Genomic DNA, 12,039 nt, shown 5'->3' with positions numbered 1-12,039 from the left:
GAATGATTGTATGAAACACAAAATGACTGAAGAATAGTGTGAAACACAATGTATACAAACTTTGTAAGCAAACCAATATAAAATAAAGTGTTTTTTTAAAAAAATATATTGTTGTTGTTGTTATGTGCTATCAAGTTGCTTACAACTCATAGCGACCCTATGTACAACAGCCTTAAACCCTGCTCTATTCTGTGTCAATCTCACTGTCTCAGACACATTCACCCTGATTACCTCAGTCACTGAATCAACCCACCTCATAGAGGGTCTTCCCCTTCTGTGCTGTCCCTCCACCCTCCCAAGCATGACATCCCTCTCCAAGGACCAGTCCATCCTTGCAACTTGTCCAAAGTATGTCAAATGAAGCCTCAGAATCATTGCCTCCAAAGAACAGCCTGGCTTCACCCTGTCTAGGACAAACTTGTTCTTTCTCTTAGCAGTCCATGGTATATTCAATATTCTTCTCCAACACCATAGCTCAAAGGCATCAATTCTCCTTCTATTTATCCCTAGTCATTGTCCAGCTCTCTGATATATAACAAGTGATTGCAAAGACCATGGTATGTATCAGGCTCACCTTAGTCCCCAGACTGACATCATTGCTCTTCAGCACTTTAGAGAGGTCTCTAACTACAGACTTTCCCATCACAATGCATCTTTTAATTTCATGACTGCTGGTTCCAAAAGTGTTGATTGTGGAACCAAGCAAACTAAAACTGTGAACAATCTCAATCTCTTCACCGTCCATCCTGACACTGCCAATTGGCGCAGTGGTATAGAAATATTTAAAGAATTATTTTCTATTATTTTTCTCCTCAGCACTTTTTAATGATTTTCTGTTAAAAATTATTATGAAAGGGCCACGTTTTGATAGCTGATAATAATCTTAATCCATGAAATTTATAGTATATAGCAAGCAACAAATCCTGGCGTGATTGTGGTGAAAATGGAACCCTTATTCACTGTTGGTGGGAGTGTAAAATGGTGCAACCACTGTGGAAGGTGTTATGGCGCTTTCTCAAGAAGTTGCAAATAGAGATACCATTTGACCCAGCAATTCCACCAGTGGGAATATACCCCGAAGTGACCATAACTGACATCCAAGCAGATATATCCACACCCATGTTTATTTTAGCTTTATTCACAATAGCAAGGAGTTGGAAACAACCTAAGTGCCCATTAACAAATGAATGGATCTAGAAGCTGTGGTATATTCACACAATGGAATACTCATGTAATATTATTCAAAATAGGTGACTCTGGACAAATGCTGCATGGTGCCACTGTTGTAAAACAGAACTGACTTTGGGATTGGGGAGTATACTGTATTGAAACAGATGAGGGAGAAAACTGTTTAAAAGGGATATGTTATTAGGTATTTTTGTCATGACAGAAGTCTAGAGTGAAGGCTACATGGTGGAGTGGACCTGGGGGAGGGTTTGTAAAACAATGAAAGTATTTTTCTTTCACTTTTCCAAGAAGGTAGTGTATTAGGAGGGAGGGTTGGGAGGGGAGAAAAGTGTAACAATGAATGAATGGAAAACCAAAGTCTCTGTAAATTTTTACTGAAATTAATAATAAATTTAAATTTAAAAAAAAGAAAAAATTATAGTATAATACATTAAATTTTTAGGTAGCCCTGGGGGGCTAGTGGCAAAAAGCTGTGCTGCATGCTGTTCTAGATCACCAGCTGCTCCATGGGAGAAGGATGGCCAGTCTCCTTCTAGGCTTTTAACTTCCTCTGAAAACCCACTGGAGGGTTAGCTATGAGTTGGTTTGGCTCTACGTTACATGACAACAACATATAAAATTTTTAAGAATTCTTTAATCTTCACTAAGAAAAGGACTGATTTAGAAATGTAACAAAACACATTTTCCTAAGAATGATTTAAAGTTTGACATCAATGGATACAAATAAAGCAGGAAGATTTTCAAGTACTTTGCAAGACTGCTCAGATGAGTGATAGCAATGAGTTTGTTCTCATATAAGATAATATTATTACCTTCAAGCTTTTAATTTGGCAAAATGGCCTGAGAGTCAATGTTATATTTACATATATATCTGTTCTCATAATTCTAATCAAGGATTAAGAGTGCCAAATATGTGTAATTAAAATCTCAGTAAATTTTCTGTTAGCTTACTATGAAGTTAAGTGTCCTTTAATTTAATGAACAAGGAAATGAAGACACAGAAAGGAAAAGTGACTTTTCCTGTGGTCACAAAGGAAGGCTTTTCCTATGGTCACAAAGGAAGGCAGTGGTATGCATCCAACAGTCTTGATCTGTCTTTTATCACTAGACTATGCTCCATTTAACCAGCTAAAACATAAATAAATAAATAAAACACTGGGATTTATTCATATATTTTTTTTTCACAGATGATAGGATAACATTCGTTGAAGTGTTAAGGTTGGGCAGTGAAGCCAGATGTAGGCAGATGGCAAACTACGTGTGAACATAAGGTCAAGAGAAGGCTGTGCAGTGTTCATGTGACTAGCCTATATAGTCGCTCACAGCACAGCAGGACCAAGATCCTTTACTTGTCATGATAGCCCAATATAAGTTAAAGTATCTTTTTCTTTTTACATCAGTGTATAACTTGAGAGAAAAAAAAATAATAAAAGATATTTGGAAATGTTATTTGTATTCTCTACATCTTGCTTTCAGTAAACTCTTTGATTTTGTAGACCCTCATGTACATAGTGTGACATGGGACATATATTTGGTTAACCATTGTTATCTTGTTTATGGGAGGAGACAAAGAAAACAAGTTTGCTAAAATGCTTTAATATGGCACATTTCCAATTCTTTTTCTAAACTGTCCTCATTCCTCTACTAAAGAGCCTTGGTGGCCCAAAATAAGCACTTCGCTGCTAACAGAAAGGTCATCAGTTCAATCCTACCAGAAGTCTCGTGAGAAGAAAAAAAAATGAGATGCACTTATTACAGTGAAGAAAATCCAGTAATGACAATCATTTTGTCATATAAAGTCACCAGATATTGGAACCAGTTCAATGGCCCACAGTCATATTAAATACTGTACTAATATTGCTTTCATAATTTAGCAGATATGTAAAGAAATTGAAGAGACATGTGGTACGTAGGAACTTGGTTTAAAAAAATGTATTGAAAAGTTGTATATTTAAAATGTTATGTTATTTCATGATGGATACGATCTGTTTGCTTCAATTATCTAATAAGAAAAAAATAACATATTCAACTGTGATAAAAATGATCAGTCTCTGTCAGAACTCATTATTTCCAATTCTTTTTGCTCAAAAAAACATAGTCTCCATATTTCTGTTAGGCTGAGTTCTCGAAAGGATCAAAACCAGTGAAATTTATAAATAAATATTTATAGATAGGCCTCAAATTACAACATATGTTAGTCACAACAAATTGCATTTATGCATGTCTTTTTTATTGTTACTGTTTTAAATGTTTTAATTTTAAATGAATGCTTCCCCAAACAAGAGCTTATTTTTTTCCTACTCCAAATGAAAATGGCACAATAGGGGCAAAAGTTCATTATCATTAGGACTAACAGCTCCAATATGCTGTGAATAGCTTTCTACTCATTGTGGTTGGGTTTATTTTATAAGGAGTCATTATTTTGCAGTATATTAAGCCCAAACTACTGATGTAACACAAAGAAGTCTCAATTTCAAGTGCTGAGCAATGTTGAAAGAGTGGGACAAGGACAAACACAGCCCACTCTAAAAAGCCTAAATAGTTCAACATAGTTTCTTTACAGCCTCTTTTTTCTGTAATAAAATTTATTGCTTGTATCTGGCATCCACGTTTGGTTTTTATCCTTATCATATACAAAGTATCCCACCATAAAATTTTTGTCAGATTACAAATCATAGATTATCCACTTTGGGAAAAGGTGCATCTACTCATCCCTCTTCTTCTTGCCTTCCTGTCCATGTTCATTTGCCTCAGGGCAGCTGCTAAGTATCTATTAGAGCCACTACTGTTTGGCTTCTTCCAAAAATGTGTCCAGATAAAAAGATCTTCTTAAAATTTAAAATCTCTTTCTCAGCCTTTCTACCTATGATCTGAACCAAAAAACTCTGTACTAGGAATAATTCTGTTAGTTTTTATTCTGGCTTCTAGATCATCACCATACACATACTTGGCCAAATATTTATAGGACCTGCGAGTATTCTGGGCCATATCTTTACCACTTTGCCATAAACCTCATCTTCTCCACCTGAAAAACCACTGTCCATACCCTTGGTTTTTTTAAGAGTATTTGGTCATATTGAACTTCAATGAAGATCCAAAAATTAGGCACATCAAGAGCAAGGTCTTTACTGATACCTCAGTTTTCATTTCTCTGCAATTTTGACCTCTTCTCAGGAAATACCTTAGACAGATTCAACCATGCTATCTTTCTCTCCTCCTCTTGTGCTGAATTTTGTCCTTTTGATATACCTCCCCACCCTCTTTTTCCACATGAGTTTCGCTCCCAGCTCTCCTCTCCCTGGCTTTCTGGGCCACTTCTAGAAAGTTCTCCTCATGGTTCTTCTTTTCTTTATGAGTCTTCTTTTTTCTTTACTTAGCTATGCATTTCCACTGCTTCCAGAGCCCTCTGATCCAGAATTTACAGAAGGCTTTGGCTAGTTTTGCAAAATTTTCATTTATGGGAACTGTCTGTTGTCCTCTTTCTACAATAGCCAGTCATTTACTTGATGTTATTACATAACATTTTGCATTTTTCCAGTTAGAAATACTTCTGTTCATGCTATTCCTTCACTGTCACCTATCAGAAGGTGGACTCCAGGGAATTTTCTTATGAATCTCAAATCTTGGTGGTTCCCTTGGATCTTTCTGCATGTCTACCATCCGAATAACTCTCAGTTTAGCTCCAAAATTGAAAGCCACTTCTTCCTGAGATGGTGTGTACCGGATGGACTGAGCAGGAGCCAGTTTATCCGCTGATCAACCTGACATAGCTGCAACAACTTTCTGAGACACAGTTTCTTGTCAAGCAACTCTTGTCTTTTCTATTATATCTTTAATGGCTTCTTCTCAGGTCTTTGCAGATCTGCAGCACTCATAACTTCTTGGGAATGAGGTCAATGCACTTGGTATAAATAGCCTTATGTTTTTACTGTCTTTGTTGAGAATTGTTGTTATGTGCCATCAAGTCATCTGTGATCCATGGTGACCCTATGTGCAGAAGCTTTTAAGCCTGCCCTGTCCTGAGCTAGTCTCACTGCTTCCAACACATCAACTCCCATTTCCCCAGTTACTGTATTAATTCATCTCATCAGGGTCTTCTCCTGTGCTTTCCCTCCTCCCTCCACCCTTCCAAGCATGATGTTCTTCTCCAAGGATCGGTCCCTCCTGACTACATGACAAAATTATGTGAGATGGCACTTCAAAATCCTTGTCTCCAAGGAGGAACTTGGTTTGACCCTCTCCAAGACAGACTAATTTGTTTTCCTGGTGATCCATAATATGTTCAAGAATCTTCTCCAGCACCACAACTCGAAGACATTGATACTTCTGTCATCCGTAGTCATTGTCTAGCTCTCTGATGCATAGCAAATAATTGCAAAGACCATAGCCTGGATTAAGTGGACCTTAACCTCTAGAATGATAACATTGAATTTACTCTGGAGAGATCACTGACAGCACATATTCCTGGTATAATTCATCTTTTTTATTTCCTCAGTGCTGGTGCCAAAAGCCAAGAGCAAGCAAGCAAGTTGTAACTGTTAACAACTTCAATCTCTTCTCCATCTATAATGGTATTGCCAATTGGCCCAGGGGTGAAAATCTTTATCTTCTTGATGTTTGGTTTTAATCCATACTAAAGACTACAGTCCTAGCAAGCACTTCATGTCTTCCTCACTTTCAGCAACCATAGTACTTTTTTCCCTCTTCAGCACCCACCTGAATGGCTAGCAAATTGATTTTTTTTAAAAATTTAGTCCAATATCAACTGTATCCTGGGCTATATGGATTTCTGGAAAAGCATCCCATCTCCAGAATCCTCTAGGAACTGAGATACCCAGGTTTTCTCATATCCATAAAAGGGAGAAAGTCACTACTGCCATGAGATCTGGAATCTTGCATTTGCTTCAGCCTCAAGTTGGTTCTGAGGTAGCTGTGTTGGTGCCGGTAAAAAGCTGGTGAGCGCCAACACCCTCCCTGTTTTCCAACATGATGGACTGCACCTCTGGTTGATGAATGCCTTTTTTATTTAAATAACTTTTCTTTACATCTTATTGAGAGTAAAATGTACTACACACAGGATTGTAACAGGAAATTTACTGATTTTGTTCTCAAGTGTTCAGTTTACAATTTACTGTTCAAGATATTGTCATACAGATTTACTTTGCTAAACAAAATCAGCGTCTTCTGTTGCTTGAAAACATGGACTTATATGTTGATTATGAATAGGCAAATTCATGAAGTCGTGAGGTGTCACAGGAGAACACATAAGAAAATATTAAAGGACTGTATCATCACACTCACGTGTTTTCTGCCTGGAAACCTCATCCCAATTCTCAGGGGTAATCCAGGTGATTTGAAACTTTTCTCAAGTAGAGCTACTAGAACTGACAAAATGCCAACTTCACCCAACTCTTTATAGTCTGAGTGAATATTTGTGATTTGTATATTTTTAAACCAGATCAGTTTTTCTGCATATTAAAACATATCTGGAAGATCATATTTTTAACACACAAATAAAGTTTGGATTTATAAATATACTACTAATAAAAGAGTAATGATTTTTTAAAATGAATTATCTAAGTCAGAGGTGACTTACTATTACAGAATTTTCTAAATAGAATCTTTGTGTAAATGAAGGATTGCCTGTGTAGAGAGATTTATCCAAGGAAATTGTAGATGTGATTGTAAACACTGTTGTAAATTCATGGGTCAGGCCTTAGCCTAGAAGTTTCTTCTAATTCACTTAATTATGAGACAAATCCAAAATTTGCAGGTCAAACAACACATTAAACATGTCCCAAAAACTGGAGGTCAGGAGACAAAGAAATGAATGAAGGATTGAAAGAGAATATGACTCACAAGAATAATCATTTATATAATAAAAAACTGACGATGTCCCCACGGAAATTCCTCTTCCAACTCATTAACTGCTCATGCCATATAATATAATAATATGAGTTTATATGGAGTGTCTGTAAGTCATTTAGATTTATAGTCCAGTCTAGTTGACACATAGTATTGCTGTTGTTGTTATGTGCCATCGAGTTATCTGTGATTCATAGAAACCCTATGTACAACATCTCAGAACCCTGCTCTACCCTGAGCCAACCTTATCATCTCCAACACACTCACCTCCATTGCCCCAGTCACAAAGTCAGTCCATGTCATCCTGGGTCCTTCTCTCTTGCACTGTCTTTCCACCCTTTCCAAGAACTGGTCCCTCCTGGCAACATACCCAAAGTACATCAGATAGAGCTTCAAAATCCTTGCCTCCAAGAAGCATCCTGGTTTAATCTTCTCCAGGATGAAACTGTTTGTTCTTCTTGCAGTCCATGGTATATTCACTACTCTTCTCCAACATCACAACTCAAAGTCATCAATTCTTCTTCTATCACCCCAATCATTGTCTAGCTTTCTGATGCATTGCAAGTAATTGAGAAGACCATGACCTGGATCAGGCACACCTTAATCTTGATACATACATCATTTCTCTCCAGTATTCTGGAGAGACACTTGACAGTAGATTGCTCAGTTCAATCCATCTTTTGATTCCCTGACTGCTGGTACCAAGAGCACTGATTGTGGAGTCAAACAAACTGAAGCTGTTAATTATCTCAATCTCCTCACCATCTATCTTGATGCTGACAATCAACCCTTTGTTTTCCTGATGTTAAGTTTCAATCCATATTGAAGATGGTAGTCCTTGGCCTTCTGTAGCAAATGCCTCAAGCCCTCCTGAGTTTCAGCAGGCAAGGTGGTGTCACACATAGTATTAAACCATTACAATATCCATAAACTAAGTCATGTGCACATATTGTTGTTACGTGCTGTTGAGTCAACTGAGACTCGTAGAGACCCCATGAACAACGGATGTTAACCCTGTTCTACCATGTGCCATCTTCTTCATCTCTGACATACTGGAGTCCATTACTGCAGTAACCATATCAATTTGTCTTTTTGAGAGTCTTCCTCTTTTTCGTTGACTCTCCAGTTTTCCAACCAAGTTGTTCTTTCTCAAGGACTGGTCCCTCCTAACAACATGCTCAAAGTATGTAAGATGATGTTTCAACAAGAAAAACTCTAGTTCTGCTTTCTTCCAAGGCATGTCTGCTTGTTCATTTTGCAATCCATGGGATATGGGGTACTCTTCTCCAACACCACAGCTCAAAGGTGTTGATTCTTCTCCTGCCGTCCTTAGGCATTGTCCAACTTTCAGATTTAGAGCAAGTAATTGAGAAGATTATGGCTTGGATTAGGTGTACCTTTACTTAAAAACTGACATTGCTCTTTAGAACTTTGTAGAGGTCCCCTGGCAGTGTATTTTTAGCCAATGTTACACATATTTTTATTTTCTGTTGTTGATCCAAATAAGTTAAAATCATTGGCACCTTCAATCTCTTCTCCATCTAACATGATGTTGCTTATTGGCCTGGTGGTGAGGATTTTTGCTTTCTTGATGTTGAGACGCAATATATATTGAAGGTTATAATGTTTGATCTTCTGCAGAAAGCACTTCGCATCCCCCTTACTTTCAGCAAGCAAGATTGTGTCATCATAAATCAGGTTGTTGATGAGTCTTCCTCTGATCCTGGTGTCACATTCTTCTTCATAAAGTTCAGCTTCTTTAATGATTTGTTCAACTAACATTATGAAGAGGTATAGTGAAAGGATACAGTCCTCACACATTCCTTTCTTGATTTGAAACCATACAATGCTCCCTTGCTCTATTCGAACAACAGCCTCTTGTTCTAAGAATAGGTTTCATGTGAGCAAAATTAAGTATTCTGGGATTCTCATTTTTTGGGGGGAGGGGAGGATTCTCATTCTTAACCTTAGCCATAATTTGTTGGTATCTGCACAGACTGTACATATAAGTACATATAAGAGAACACAAAATCATACCTGTTCTTATGAAAAAGAGACATTTGCAATGATGAGTATGTTTTTGAGACTCAAGGAAAGGACTCAAATATTTTAAAAAATCCCCACCACAACACCCCCACATGAGTAAACATGAAAAAGAAGAGACCACATAATCACATTTATAAGTTGACATCACCACACTCAAAGAATTACATTTAGCCTATTTGGATTGAAAAGTAGTATGTAGTTGAGAGTCTACACTTTGGGAAATGAGAAGTCAGAAAAATTTCAGCTGAGTTAATACCATGAGATCTCTTAAATCCTGAACTGTGATATTTGTCAATTTTATTGCCTATAATTTTCTGGTTTATTAGTTAGGATATAGTTGATTCCTTAAGGAGATCTGACATAATGCAATCATGCTAATTAATTAAAAGGGAATTTCCTTTTACATAGTCATGATCTATATAAAATTTGTATGAACATTCTGGCAAAGCTCTCTTGTTTGTGTTTTACTCAATTTGACTGGTTCATCATCATCTGACATCCCACCATATTATTTTGTCTGCCCATCTTGGGTTCATCAACCACTGAAGATATGTTAGTCAAGAGAAGCTGCTCGCCATTTACTTGAGCTAACTTTTTCTCTTTCATATATGTATAATCACTTGCTTCTCACAATATGTGCTAAAGAGTATGTGCTTAATTTAAGATGTGTTGAAAACTATTGAAAAAATTATATTAAAATGTGATATGATGTGAGCAAAGTTGAGTTGCAATAAAAAAAAATAGTAGAATGGGTTTTCAGAGGCTTTAAATCATGCAAGAGATTACCCATCTTTCTTTTGTGGAGCAGCTACAGGATTCAAACCACATACCTTGGCGCTGGCAGTGCAACTTCCTTCCACAATGCCACCAGAACTCCATTAACTTGAATTGTTGTTGTTCTTATTGTTTTATGGACTATCAAGTAGACTGTGACTCATAGTGACCCTTTGAACAATAGCTTTGAATCTTGCTCTATCCTGTGTCAACCTCACTATCTCTTACTCATCTAATACTATTGTGTCAATCCATCTCATCCAAGGTATTTTTCTCTTGCATTGATCCTCTATTCTTCTCCAATTTCTTATCCTTCCTGGCAATATGCCCACAATATATGAGATGAAGTATCAAAATCCTTTCTTCCAAAGAGCAACCTGGTCTCACCCTTTCCAGGTCAGACCTGTTTGTTCACTTGACAGTGCATGAGTTTTTCAATATTCTTCTCTAGCACCATAAATCAAAGACATCAATTCTTCTTAGAAACCATATAAACTGAACTTAAAAAAAACATAAAAACAAACAACCAAAATATGAATTAGGAGTAGGATGAAATATGGTCCAGTTTTCTTGGTTTGTGTGTAGCTTATACCTATTCTTTTCATATTAGTCTATTATTGAGTTGATTCCCACTCATAGGGACCCTTCACTGTGCTTCTGAGGCTGAGTTTCATGCAATCACTAGTTGTTGTTGTTGTTTTTATTGTTAATTGTCATTGAGTCAAGCACTGCTCATAGTGACCCTATGAACAAAAGGCCTGAACCTTTCCTATAACTATAATTTTTCAAAGTTCATAGAGTTTCCAGAGGCATGCTGTTTAAGAACTTGATATCACTCAACATACTATTTTAATCTCACAACTCTCCTGGTTTTGTTGATCAAGCAAAATGAGACTTTTACAGCATTGTAGGCCAATAAACATTAGAAATAGAACTTGTAGAGCATTTTCAAGGCACGGTATCTAACTTTTTATGATATTTGGTTATAAGTTGTAAAGTAAATAAAAAGTTGAGTCAAAGAACCATTTTTTGCCCTTTAAGTGAAAACTAAGCAGTACCAATAAGTGAAACAGAAAAGTTGAGAGGTGAAGGGTCAAGTTTAGATGTTGGTTGCTTATCTCAAATCATTGCTTACAATTACATCTTCCATGCTGGAAGAAATCCAACTTTGTTTAGCTATTCATTTTTTAATGCATAGCCATATGCTTAACAAAACTGAATATAGATTAGTTTAAAATGGTCATAGTAAATTTCATCTTTGCTAATGGTGGACATGGAAAAATTACATGACCTAGTGAGGCCAATGTGGAGAAAAGTTTAATGAATTAGAAAATATCTGGAAAGAGACTTAATTTTATACAGATAGTGATAAGGAACTGTACAGCCAACCCAAAAGCACACAATTCAAATCCACAAGCTTCAGTGAGGGGAAAAGATGGACATTCACCTTCTGTGCATTTTACTGTCTCTGAAAACAAGCTGGAGGGACAGCTATGAGTTGACTCACCATCAGTTACACCAGCTGTGAACAGCCTATAATAACAATATATAGAAACAAGAAGAAATAGTCTTTTCCTGCCTTCAGATATTGGTATCAGAGATAGGATTGCCTGAAGAGGATGGTCCCATTAGGACCAGGAGGTGATATGCTATGTGACATGGCAAATGATAAGATATAGAGAGGTACTGATAATACTGAATCACTGAAGTAATTGCTTCTCTGTCTACTTCATTCAGATCTTCATGTTATGTAGGTGACAAATCTCTAATAGTTTAGAATAATTTGGATTTAATCTTCTATTACTTGTGTCCCAAATCTTCCTAAATGGTGTAGAGATAAGCACAAGGATAGAGAAGGTGAAAAGAAATCATGATTTTTGGCTTTTTATTAACATCTCAAGCCAGAGTAAGTACATATTGTAGTCTCTGAACTACTATAACCCTTCACCTATACTGCTTATCTGGATACTCCATTACTAAGTAATATTGTAGTTATCAAAGCAAATATCCTACATCTCTCAAGAGACTATTAACCCTTATAGATTAAATTTACTTCAGATTCATGGTGTATCTTTGCAGAATAAATACAAATGCTTATTTAATTGTTTTTGTTGTTAGGTGCCGAGTAAAGTACAACTCATAGTGATCCTTTTGCTTTGTCATTCC

General features: G+C 36.7%; 1 pseudogene; it reads right to left on the bottom strand.

Annotated features, from left to right (window-relative positions):
- Positions 1-3,970: 3,970 nt before the first annotated feature.
- Positions 3,971-12,039, bottom strand: part of LOC102865022 — a 44,570-nt pseudogene continuing 36,501 nt past the window's right edge.

The sequence above is a fragment of the Elephantulus edwardii genome, unplaced genomic scaffold (genome assembly GCF_000299155.1).
Source record: "Elephantulus edwardii isolate Elephantulus edwardi_28Jun2011 unplaced genomic scaffold, EleEdw1.0 scaffold00111, whole genome shotgun sequence".
Lineage (NCBI taxonomy): Eukaryota > Metazoa > Chordata > Mammalia > Macroscelidea > Macroscelididae > Elephantulus > Elephantulus edwardii.
The sequence above is the reverse complement of the archived record's forward strand: the minus strand, read 5'-3'. Positions and strand labels throughout refer to the sequence as shown.